Raw genomic sequence first — 13164 nt, 5'->3', positions numbered from 1 at the left:
AGCTAACACGGTCACTTCAAACTGAAGCTGGAATCACGGCAAACTAGCTACATGTACTGTTTTTCTATTGACATTTCTTTGTATAGATCCATAAAAATGATGCCGAGTCATGATTTTGATTTGAAAACAGCGGAGATTAATCTAAAAGTAATGTGAAATAATGTGTAGATGCTTTTTATAGTGGAGATTAAGTTTATAAATTGCCTGGCTGGGCTGATGAGACAGTGGATTGCACAGTCAGATGGAACAGAGTAAATGGGCATTTTAACGTCATTTATTTAACCGGTTGTAACTTGTAGAATAGACACTGGCTGGAATGCGGTTTTAACCAATCAGCATCCAGGATTAGACCCACCTGTATAAATCTTGATTTTTTTTAGATAAGTATTCAACCCTTTGAGTCAATAAATGTTAGAATCACCTTTTTGTCAGCGACTACAGCTGTGTGTCTTCTTGGGTTGGTATCGAAGGGGCCGATTCAGACTGAGGAAATATACGCCTTTGCACTTCTCAGTTGGTATTCAGACTTACCCAGCACGCATTGCGCTCTACAGGTGTGGCTACCATGCCCTCAATGAATAAATATCATTCAACCACTGAAAACCCTCCCACTTTCTGGCCAACCGATTATTTTGTTGTTGTGAAGTTCAATAGGGTTTTCAGTACATTTATCGACAGCCATCCCTTTAAATACGCTGTACTTTTTAATTTTTTGTATTAGAATTTTGTCATCAGACTATATCGTTAGACAGGTTGAGAATATTATGGATCAATGAAATTACCGTAATTTCCAGACTATTGAGCGCACCTGAATATAAGCCGCACCCACTGAATTTTTTTAAAATTATTATTTTGAACATAAATAAGCCGCACATGTCTATAAGCCGCAGGTGCCTACCGGTACATTGAAACAAATGAACTTTACACAGGCTTTAACGAAACACGGCTTGTAACAAAAATAAATAGGCTTTAACAAAACACGGCTTGTAACAAAAATAAATAGGCTTTAACGAAACACAGCTTGTAACAAAAATAAATAGGCTTTAACGAAACATGGCTTGTAACAAAAAATAAAAAATTGCAGTAAACAGTAGCCTACCAAGAAAGTCATTGCTCCAGACCAAGCTCCCGTATACCAGATCAATCGCCTTCAACTTGAAAGTTGCATCATATGCATTTCTCGTGTCTTTGCCATGATGAGGGTGACAAAATGACTACCGTAATCAGAATGATGGGAAGTTTGAGAGCGCTCGATTTAATCTAAACAGTAAACCAAAAAGTTGTTTGACCTTAACCCGTTCGGCAATTTCATTGGTCTAATGAAAGCTTCATGCCGCCAAAAAACTGAGCACGTCACAGAATGTTTTTTTTATAAAAAAATCCATATATTAGCCGCGTCATTGTTTAAGCCGCGAGGTTCAAAGCCTGGGAAAAAAGTAGCGGTTTATAGTCCGGAAATTACGGTAGTCATCTGAATATATTGATCTGTTTGAGCACCAACTCGTAGATTTTGTGTATTTCGGGCCGACGTTAGGAACGTATGACTCATTCTAATCAGGTTTGGACAGCCTTTTACTTATTAAATATATTGATGAATCAAAAATAGTGTTTTTGATTCATCCTGAAAATTGCCATATTCAAGTTCAATCCATAAAATATTGGAAGGTGGGAAAACGTGGACATGAATTTACCCTGATGATAATGGTCCAGCCATCATGGGCCGTGCTCCAGGTTTAAACTGCTGCGTTCCATAAGGACTCCAATAGGGTACACGTCCCACATTATTACCCACCGTTAGCCTACTATCGCCCCGGAACAACGACACACGTGACCGAGGAAGAAAGGGGAATTGAAGGATGCTAAAATGTAGGCTACAAATTGAAGGAAACTAAAGTGAAAGTTATAAATGAATGTGGGTATAACCGACGGTGACTCCCGATAGGTGGCTAATATTTAACATGATACACATCGTGAGAAAAGCCTGGGCATACAATTAAATACAAAACATTTTAAAGAGCATAAATCAACTCTGCAGGTTTGGTCAATAAAAGCCAATCGATTTGTGTCTTCAAAATGTCATCCCTGCGAGTTATTAGGGCACACAATCACAATTCTGAATGACAGCACAGCTATTTATAACCTATTTCACTGTGGAAAGGGGCTGTAATATATCTCATGATTTGATTTGAATTTAATCTCTATATGACTGGTTTTTAACATTCGTCTCCAGGGATCATAAGGACAAATAATCTCCAACAGTTACTATCTCCAAACAGCTCTTAGAAATGACAATGAATGGTGTTATTTCTATCCAGAATAAGTCTTTATTTCCTCTCTCGACCGTAGTCATGGTTTCCTAAAGGAAAAAGTCAAGGCTCCTCCAGTTCGGATCTGATCCAAACAATTTGAACAAAGACATTTCTTTAAGAATTAAGGAGAGCAAGAGACACTTTTTATTTTTGTTTGTTTTTTAAATCTTTCACTGAAGTGAAAAAGTCACCAGAAGCAAATACGGTAAAACCTTAACCTATTCAAATGAGCTCAGGGGGAAACCTGGGAGTTTGGCTTCGTGACAATCGCAAGAGCAGAGTTGACGATGCTGCAATGAAGGTAAACTCTCCGGGTGTTTTACTTTAATTCTGCCGATTCCGTCACAAAACGTTTCTGAAGCAAATAGGAGCGAAATGGGGAGGGACCGACCTGAATGTGTCCAATAGAAACTCTTGGTTTATTATTATTATTATTATACATTTTGCAACTGTTTGGACTAATGATTCCACCCCAGATCAGCTCGATGCAGGCACGAGGGTGCAATGAGGTATTTTAATGTGTCACTGGTCTGTCACCTTGATTACTCAAATTATTCTCTCAACCTTTTTTCACCTGCATTGTAAACTTTTTCATTCTAAGTCTGTTGTAGTAACCTCCATGATGGGTATAGGTCAAATTAGAGTATCATGTAGTATCCTAAACCCATCACTGTTACATTGAACTGGGTGAATGACAGTATCCTAAACCCATCACTGTTACATTGAACTGGGTGAATATGAAGGACAGTATCCTAAACCCATCACTGTTACATTGAACTGGGTGAAGGACAGTATCCTAAACCCATCACTGTTACATTGAACTGGGTGAATATGAAGGACAGTCATCCAATATGCTGTAATAGAAATAAGGCCGTGCTCATGAAAACAATCGTCCTCCTTTGATCTTAAACAGCACCAACTGTCACAATACGTAGACAGGAAAGTGCATAGGAAGGAAGCAAGCAAGGAAGAAAGGAAGGAAGGATGGACGGAAGGTGCATGTCATCCCCTATTTCATACAGTCCAGGTAACGTATCATTTGTTAAGCATCAATTTACTCCTGAACTAATTTAGCTTCAACAAAGGAGGTGAATACTTATACAATGATTATTTTAGTTATTTGTTTTTATTAATTTGTAGAAATGTATTTTCTTTGACATTATGGAGTATTTTGTGTAGAACAATAAAAAAATAAAATCACAATCAAATCCATTTCAATCCAATTTTGTAACAATAAAATCCAAGGGGCTGAATACTTGAGATTAGGGTGTTTTGGTGTTTAATCTGACCTGTTGCTGTCTGACCTGTTGCTGGCTGACCTGTTGCTGTCTGACCTGGTGCTGTCTGACCTGGTGCTGTCTGACCTGTTGCTGGCTGACCTGTTGCTGGCTGACCTGTTGCTGTCTGACCTGTTGCTGTCTGACCTGTTGCTGTCTGACCTGGTGCTGTCTGACCTGGTGCTGTCTGACCTGTTGCTGTCTGACCTGTTGCTGGTTGACCTGGTGCTGTCTGACCTGTTGCTGTCTGACCTGTTGCTGTCTGACCTGGTGCTGTCTGACCTGGTGCTGGCTGACCTGGTGCTGGCTGACCTGGTGCTGGCTGACCTGTTGCTGTCTGACCTGTTGCTGTCTGACCTGTTGCTGTCTGACCTGTTGCTGGCTGACCTGTTGCTGGCTGACCTGTTGCTGTCTGACCTGTTGCTGTCTGACCTGTTGCTGTCTGTCCTGGTGCTGGCTGACCTGGTGCTGGCTGACCTGTTGCTGGCTGACCTGTTGCTGGTTGACCTGTTGCTGTCTGACCTGTTGCTGTCTGACCTGTTGCTGTCTGACCTGTTGCTGGCTGACCTGTTGCTGGCTGACCTGTTGCTGGCTGACCTGTTGCTGGCTGACCTGGTGCTGGCTGACCTGGTGCTGGCTGACCTGGTGCTGGCTGACCTGGTGCTGGCTGACCTGTTGCTGTCTGACCTGGTGCTGGTTGACCTGTTGCTGTCTGACCTGTTGCTGTCTGACCTGTTGCTGTCTGACCTGTTGCTGTCTGACCTGTTGCTGTCTGACCTGGTGCTGTCTGACCTGTTGCTGGCTGACCTGTTGTTGGCTGACCTGTCTGACCTGTTGCTGTCTGACCTGTTGCTGGCTGACCTGTTGCTGGCTGACCTGTTGCTGGCTGACCTGTTGCTGGCTGACCTGTGATGATGCAACGCCTCGACATTCATACATTTCCATTCAATCATGAAAAGTTGCATCGAAAAGCAGGGGTGAAAATCTGATATCAACTTTGGAGGGGACAATTACATTACATTTTCTCAAGAGAAATTCCTGAGGGGGACACCAAAAGTAGTGCTGTAACACATAGCCTACATTGTAATATGGTAAATGTATATTGAGGAACCAAAGAAATAAGGTGTTTGCCGTACTCCTAACTACCGGTACCCAAAACTACACAACTAATCACAACAGCAATACCATTGCCTTTAACAAATCTTAGTTCAGTCACCAGTTTAAGTTGAGAGTGGGGGTATCCATGGCATTTTCCAATTATGTTCCTATTTTACAAGTCCAAAAAATTGAGAACCTTTCATAATGTTGCCAAACAAAGACTCAATAAACTTACCTGAGACTCCGTCTCTGCCAGTCTGTCCCTGCATATCTGTCCCCAACTCTGCTGTCTGTGTGCCATCTGTTGCCTGCTCTGCCTAATGACATCATTGTGAAACATTTCCATTAGAATTTCATTTCTTTCTTATGAACATTTTATCAACTAGTCTTTGAGATATTAGGCTACTAGGGTTCTTACTTTGCGTTTTGGTGTATTGAAAAATACTCTGATGTCCGTCTTTTATTTTTCTGCCATTTTTCTACCTGGCTGGCTGGCTACACACACACACAGTGTGTAGGTTATTTACAGTAGGAGATGGGCTTCTATCATCTTCAATCATTCTATTTGGGCTTCGATCTAAAAGGTAGCTAGCAAATGTGAAACAGATTAAAATGACAAGAGTTGACAGCTGTATGAGTTCACCATTTACACAACATATGCTGCAACCTTTTGTAATTTTAATAGTTTGTTTCATATTGGCTGGCTTCCAACAATAGCTGAATTTGCAAAGCAAGCGAGCACCAATTCAGTTTCAGTGGTGTTTGCTATAATCTTTGCTACCCGGGTTAAATAAAGGTGAAATAAAATAAATAAATAAAAGTTCACTTGCGACAATTTAGCTTTTGCAACGAGACCATTAAATATATTTAAGACAATGGTAGAAGAGAGTGTAGTTCTGTTCAGTTTGGATATCAGTTTATCGCTAACCTTATCACAGGGACTTTGAAGCACTAACTTACATCATCTGCATGCTGATTCCATCTTTGACGACGCCACATAAATGGAATAGGTACTAGCTAGCTTAATAGTTAATATTTGCGCGCTAGCTCTGCATATTCAGCTAGTGTGTGTGCGCGATTGACTGGATGAACCTCACGTCAGTTATGTGCATTGAGTGCCTTTCAGACAGTAGATACGACCTCTACGTTACCTAGCAAGCTAAGGAACTGGCAGTGGATCAAACCATTGTGAGGCAAAGGGTGGGGGGTTGCAATCTTTTGAAACTTAAAAACGTGCTATTAAGTGTCTATAATCAGCACAATTGCTTTCATTGCGTATTATTAATATTATTTAAATTACATAGTTATGTTTCAGTGATATATTGGGGGGGACAAATCATATTTTTCCCAGGATGGGGGGGTTGTGTCCCCCCCGTCCCCCCTGGGATTTCCGCCCCTGTCGAAAAGACAGAACTGCTGTCCAGTTTTAACTGTTGGTTCTGAGGATAACCTCTCTCTCTGTTCTACTGTTGATTCTGAGGAGGATAACCTCTCTCTCTCTCTGTTCTACTGTTGGTTCTGAGGAGGATAACCTCTCTCTCTGTTCTACTGTTGGTTCTGAGGAGGATAACCTCTCTCTCTCTCTGTTCTACTGTTGGTTCTGAGGAGGATAACCTCTCTCTCTCTCTGTTCTACTGTTGGTTCTGAGGAGGATAACCTCTCTCTCTCTCTGTTCTACTGTTGATTCTGAGGAGGATAACCTCTCTCTCTCTCTCTGTTCTACTGTTGGTTCTGAGGAGGATAACCTCTCTCTGTTCTACTGTTGGTTCTGAGGAGGATAACCTCTCTCTCTCTCTGTTCTACTGTTGGTTCTGAGGAGGATAACCTCTCTCTCTCTCTGTTCTACTGTTGGTTCTGAGGAGGATAACCTCTCTCTCTCTCTGTTCTACTGTTGATTCTGAGGAGGATAACCTCTCTCTCTCTCTGTTCTACTGTTGGTTCTGAGGAGGATAACCTCTCTCTGTTCTACTGTTGGTTCTGAGGAGGATAACCTCTCTCTCTCTCTGTTCTACTGTTGGTTCTGAGGAGGATAACCTCCCTCTGTTCTACTGTTGGTTCTGAGGAGGATAACCTCTCTCTGTTCTACTGTTGGTTCTGAGGAGGATAACCTCTCTCTCTGTTCTACTGTTGGTTCTGAGGAGAATAACCTCTCTCTCTGTTCTACTGTTGGTTCTGAGGAGGATAACCTCTCTCTCTCTCTGTTCTACTGTTAGGTTCTGAGGAGGATAACCTCTCTCTGTTCTACTGTTGGTTCTGAGGAGGATAACCTCTCTCTCTCTCTCTCTGTTCTACTGTTGGTTCTGAGGAGGATAACCTCTCTCTCTGTTCTACTGTTGGTTCTGAGGAGGATAACCTCTCTCTCTGTTCTACTGTTGGTTCTGAGGAGAATAACCTCTCTCTGTTCTACTGTTGGTTCTGAGGAGGATAACCTCTCTCTCTGTTCTACTGTTGGTTCTGAGGAGGATAACCTCTCTCTGTTCTACTGTTGGTTCTGAGGAGGATAACCTCTCTCTCTCTCTGTTCTACTGTTGGTTCTGAGGAGGATAACCTCTCTCTGTTCTACTGTTGGTTCTGAGGAGGATAACCTCTCTCTGTTCTACTGTTGGTTCTGAGGAGGATAACCTCTCTCTCTGTTCTACTGTTGGTTCTGAGGAGGATAACCTCTCTCTCTGTTCTACTGTTGGTTCTGAGGAGGATAACCTCTCTCTGTTCTACTGTTGGTTCTGAGGAGGATAACCTCTCTCTCTCTCTGTTCTACTGTTGGTTCTGAGGAGGATAACCTCTCTCTGTTCTACTGTTGGTTCTGAGGAGGATAACCTCTCTCTCTCTCTGTTCTACTGTTAGGTTCTGAGGAGGATAACCTCTCTCTGTTCTACTGTTGGTTCTGAGGAGGATAACCTCTCTCTCTGTTCTACTGTTGGTTCTGAGGAGAATAACCTCTCTCTGTTCTACTGTTGGTTCTGAGGAGAATAACCTCTCTCTCTCTCTCTGTTCTACTGTTGGTTCTGAGGAGGATAACCTCTCTCTCTCTGTTCTACTGTTGGTTCTGAGGAGGATAACCTCTCTCTCTCTGTTCTACTGTTGGTTCTGAGGAGGATAACCTCTCTCTCTGTTCTACTGTTGGTTCTGAGGAGGATAACCTCTCTCTCTGTTCTACTGTTGGTTCTGAGGAGGATAACCTCTCTCTCTCTGTTCTACTGTTGGTTCTGAGGAGGATCACCTCTCCACAAAGCGTCTTTAAGAGTAGTACTGGTCTAGGTCCAGGTCCTCCTTGTCCCAAACAATCTGAATCATTTTAATCTAAAACGCTAAACTGAGACGCTTTGTGGATACTGCTAACAGGGTCCAGAGCTAGAGAGGATTCCTGCTGTTCTGTTATGGCCCAGTCCGGAACAGACCCAAGCTGCCTACTGTAAGACTCTGTTAGACTTGGCTAGATTCACTCCAGGTTACATAATAACAACAGGCTTTGTGTTGCTGAGATTCTATTCATCCACACAGTTGGTTTTAAAAATGGGACTTTGGCCTTTAAAACGTGTTTAAACAAGCCTTTCATACATCTACGCATTGAACATTTCCTGCTGTGGAAAATGGAATTTGATTTAAAGTTAATAGTAAATATGTTGTTAGTGTCCCATTCAGGATGATTTGGAATAAACAACTACGTTTGAGTCGATTCTTTATTTCCTTCATTCCCGTTTTGTTGTGTCGTTCATGTGGTTGACGCCTGTCCAAACCACCAGAGGAACGTTCATTACTATATCTGGCCACTAGATGGCAGAACTGCACAGTACAACAGGTTAAACAGATAAACGGTGAGCGGTCTGTCTCAGCAGCGGCATTCCAGTTAATGTTTCTATTCTATATATATATATATATATATATATATATATATATATATATATATATATATATATATATATAAAAATACATATACACACTATTGGCATTCTCTCAACCAGCTTCACCTGGAATGCTTTTCCAAACAGTCTTGAAGGAGTTTCCACATATGCTGAGCACTTGTTGGCTGCTTTTCCTTCACTCTGCGGTTCAACTCATCCCAAACCATCTCAACTGGGTTGAGGTCGGGTGATTGTTTAGGCCAGGTCATCTGATGCAGCACTCCATCACTCTCCTTCTTGGTAAAATAGCTCTTACACAGGCTGGAGGTGTGTTGGGTCATTGTCCTGTTGAAAAACAAATGATAGTGCCACTAAGTGCAAACCAGCATATCCCTGCAGAATGCTGTGGTAGCCATGCTGGTTAACTGTGCCTTGAATTCTAAATAAATTGCCAACAGTGTCACCAGCAAAGCACCCCCACACCATAACACCTCCTCCTCCATGCTTCACGGTGGGAAATACACACGCAGAGATCATCCGTTGACCCACACCGCGTCTCACAAAGACAGTGGTTGGAACCAAAAATCTCCAATTTGGACTCATCAGACCAAAATGACATATTTCCACCGGTCTAATGTTCATTGCTTGTGTTTCTTGGCCCAAGAAAGTCTCTTCTTCTTATTGGTGTCCTTTAGTAGTGGTTTCTTTGCAGCAATATGACCATGACGGCCTGATTCATGCAGTCTCCTCTGAACAGTTGATGTTGAGATGTGTCTGTTACTTGAACTCTGAAGCATTTATTCCCTCCTCTCTTGTCCCCTCCTGTTCTCTCCTGTCCCCTCCTCTCCTCTCCTGTTCCCTCCTCTCCTCTCCTGTTCCCTCCTCTCCTCTCCTGTTCCCTCCTCTCCTCTCCTGTTCCCTTCCCTCCTCTCCTGTTCCCTCCCCTCCTCTCCTGTTCCCTCCCCTCCTCTCCTCTCCTCTTCTCTCCTTTTCTCTCCTCTCCTGTTCCCTCCTCTCCTGTTCCCTTCTCTCCTCTCCTGTTCCCTCCTCTCCTGTTCCCTCCTCTCCTCTCCTGTTCCCTCCCTCGTCTCCCGTTTCCTCTCCTGTTCCCTCCTCTCCTCTCCTGTTCCCTCCTCTCCTGTTCCCTCCTCTCCTCTCCTGTTCCCTCCCTCGTCTCCCGTTTCCTCTCCTGTTCCCTCCTCTCCTCTCCTGTTCCCTCCCTCGTCTCCCATTTCCTCTCCTGTTCCCTCCTCTCCTCTCCTGTTCCCTCCCTCGTCTCCCGTTTCCTCTCCTGTTCTCTCCTCTCCTCCTCTCTTCTCTGGTTCTTTACATTCTTTCTGCTCTTTGTTTTAGTGGGTCATTTTCCATTCCTCCTCTCCTCTAAATTCCCCATTCATCTTCCCTCTGTCCGGTCCAACTAACCCCAGCTGGAGAAATCATCATCACACCAGGAACCAGCCTTCTGAATCTATACTGCTGCTGGCTGGCTAGGTATCTCACTGACCCCCCCCCCCCCTCCCCCCCAGACCATATCACTGCTGCTGGCTGGCTAGGTATCTCACTGACCCCCCCCCCCTCCCCCCCAGACCATATCACTGCTGCTGGCTGGCTAGGTATCTCACTGACCCCCCCCCCCCCCCCCAGACCATATCACTGCTGCTGGCTGGCTAGGTATCTCACTGACACCCCCCCCCCCAGACCATATCACTGCTGCTGGCTGGCTAGGTATCTCACTGACCCCCCCCCCCAGACCATATCACTGCTGCTGGCTGGCTAGGTATCTCACTGACCCCCCCCCCCCCCCAGACCATATCACTGCTGCTGGCTGGCTAGGTATCTCACTGACACACCCCCCCAGACCATATCACTGCTGCTGGCTGGCTAGGTATCTCCCTGACCCCCCCCCCCCCCCCCCAGACCATATCACTGCTGCTGGCTGGCTAGGTATCTCACTGACCCCCCCCCCCCCCAGACCATATCACTGCTGCTGGCTGGCTAGGTATCTCACTGACCCCCCCCCCCCAGACCATATCACTGCTGCTGGCTGGCTAGGTATCTCACTGACCCCCCCCAGACCATATCACTGCTGCTGGCTGGCTAGGTATCTCACTGACACACCCCCCCCAGACCATATCACTGCTGCTGGCTGGCTAGGTATCTCACTGACCCCCCCCAGACCATATCACTGCTGCTGGCTGGCTAGGTATCTCACTGACCCCCCCCCCCCAGACCATATCACTGCTGCTGGCTGGCTAGGTATCTCACTGACCTCCCCCCCCCCCCCCAGACCATATCACTGCTGCTGGCTGGCTAGGTATCTCACTGACCCCCCCCCCCCCCCCCCAGACCATATCACTGCTGCTGGCTGGCTAGGTATCTCACTGACACACCCCCCCAGACCATATCACTGCTGCTGGCTGGCTAGGTATCTCACTGACCCCCCCCCCCCCCCCCCCAGTCCATATCACTGCTGCTGGCTGGCTAGGTATCTCACTGACACACCCCCCCAGACCATATCACTGCTGCTGGCTGGCTAGGTATCTCACTGACCCCCCCCCCCCCAGACCATATCACTGCTGCTGGCTGGCTAGGTATCTCACTGACCCCCCCCCCCCCCAGACCATATCACTGCTGCTGGCTGGCTAGGTATCTCACTGACACCCCCCCCCCCCCAGACCATATCACTGCTGCTGGCTGGCTAGGTATCTCACTGACCCCCCCCCCCAGACCATATCACTGCTGCTGGCTGGCTAGGTATCTCACTGACCCCCCCCCCCCCCCAGACCATATCACTGCTGCTGGCTGGCTAGGTATCTCACTGACACACCCCCCCAGACCATATCACTGCTGCTGGCTGGCTAGGTATCTCACTGACCCCCCCCCCCCCCCCCCCCCCCCCAGACCATATCACTGCTGCTGGCTGGCTAGGTATCTCACTGACCCCCCCCCCCCCCAGACCATATCACTGCTGCTGGCTGGCTAGGTATCTCACTGACCCCCCCCCCCAGACCATATCACTGCTGCTGGCTGGCTAGGTATCTCACTGACCCCCCCCAGACCATATCACTGCTGCTGGCTGGCTAGGTATCTCACTGACACACCCCCCCCAGACCATATCACTGCTGCTGGCTGGCTAGGTATCTCACTGACCCCCCCCAGCCCATATCACTGCTGCTGGCTGGCTAGGTATCTCACTGACCCCCCCCCCCCAGACCATATCCCTGCTGCTGGCTGGCTAGGTATCTCACTGACCTCCCCCCCCCCCCCCAGACCATATCACTGCTGCTGGCTGGCTAGGTATCTCCCTGCCCCCCCCCCCCCCCCCAGACCATATCACTGCTGCTGGCTGGCTAGGTATCTCACTGACACACCCCCCCAGACCATATCACTGCTGCTGGCTGGCTAGGTATCTCACTGACCCCCCCCCCCCCCCCCCCCCCCAGACCATATCACTGCTGCTGGCTGGCTAGGTATCTCACTGACACACCCCCCCAGACCATATCACTGCTGCTGGCTGGCTAGGTATCTCACTGACCCCCCCCCCCCCAGACCATATCACTGCTGCTGGCTGGCTAGGTATCTCACTGACACCCCCCCCCCCCCAGACCATATCACTGCTGCTGGCTGGCTAGGTATCTCACTGACCCCCCCCCCCCAGACCATATCACTGCTGCTGGCTGGCTAGGTATCTCACTGACCCCCCCCCCCCCCCCCCCCCCCAGACCATATCACTGCTGCTGGCTGGCTAGGTATCTCACTGACCCCCCCCCCAGACCATATCACTGCTGCTGGCTGGCTAGGTATCTCACTGACCCCCCCCCCAGACCATATCACTGCTGCTGGCTGGCTAGGTATCTCACTGACCCCCCCCCCCAGACCATATCACTGCTGCTGGCTGGCTAGGTATCTCACTGACCCCCCCCAGACCATATCACTGCTGCTGGCTGGCTAGGTATCTCACTGACACACCCCCCCCAGACCATATCACTGCTGCTGGCTGGCTAGGTATCTCACTGACCCCCTCCAGACCATATCACTGCTGCTGGCTGGCTAGGTATCTCACTGACCCCCCCCCCCCCCCAGACCATATCACTGCTGCTGGCTGGCTAGGTATCTCACTGACCTCCCCCCCCCCCCCAGACCATATCACTGCTGCTGGCTGGCTAGGTATCTCACTGACCCCCCCCCCCCCCCCCCCCCAGACCATATCACTGCTGCTGGCTGGCTAGGTATCTCACTGACACCCCCCCCAGACCATATCACTGCTGCTGGCTGGCTAGGTATCTCACTGACCCCCCCCCCCCCCCCAGACCATATCACTGCTGCTGGCTGGCTAGGTATCTCACTGACACACCCCCCCAGACCATATCACTGCTGCTGGCTGGCTAGGTATCTCACTGACCCCCCCCCCCCCCCCCCCAGACCATATCACTGCTGCTGGCTGGCTAGGTATCTCACTGACCCCCCCCCAGACCATATCACTGCTGCTGGCTGGCTAGGTATCTCACTGACCCCCCCCCAGACCATATCACTGCTGCTGGCTGGCTAGGTATCTCACTGACCCCCCCCCAGACCATATCACTGCTGCTGGCTGGCTAGGTATCTCACTGACACCCCCCCCCCAGACCATATCACTGC

The sequence above is a fragment of the Salmo trutta genome, chromosome 2, assembly GCF_901001165.1.
Source record: "Salmo trutta chromosome 2, fSalTru1.1, whole genome shotgun sequence".
In the NCBI taxonomy this organism is placed as follows: Eukaryota; Metazoa; Chordata; class Actinopteri; order Salmoniformes; family Salmonidae; genus Salmo; species Salmo trutta.
This window is presented reverse-complemented; position numbering follows the sequence as displayed.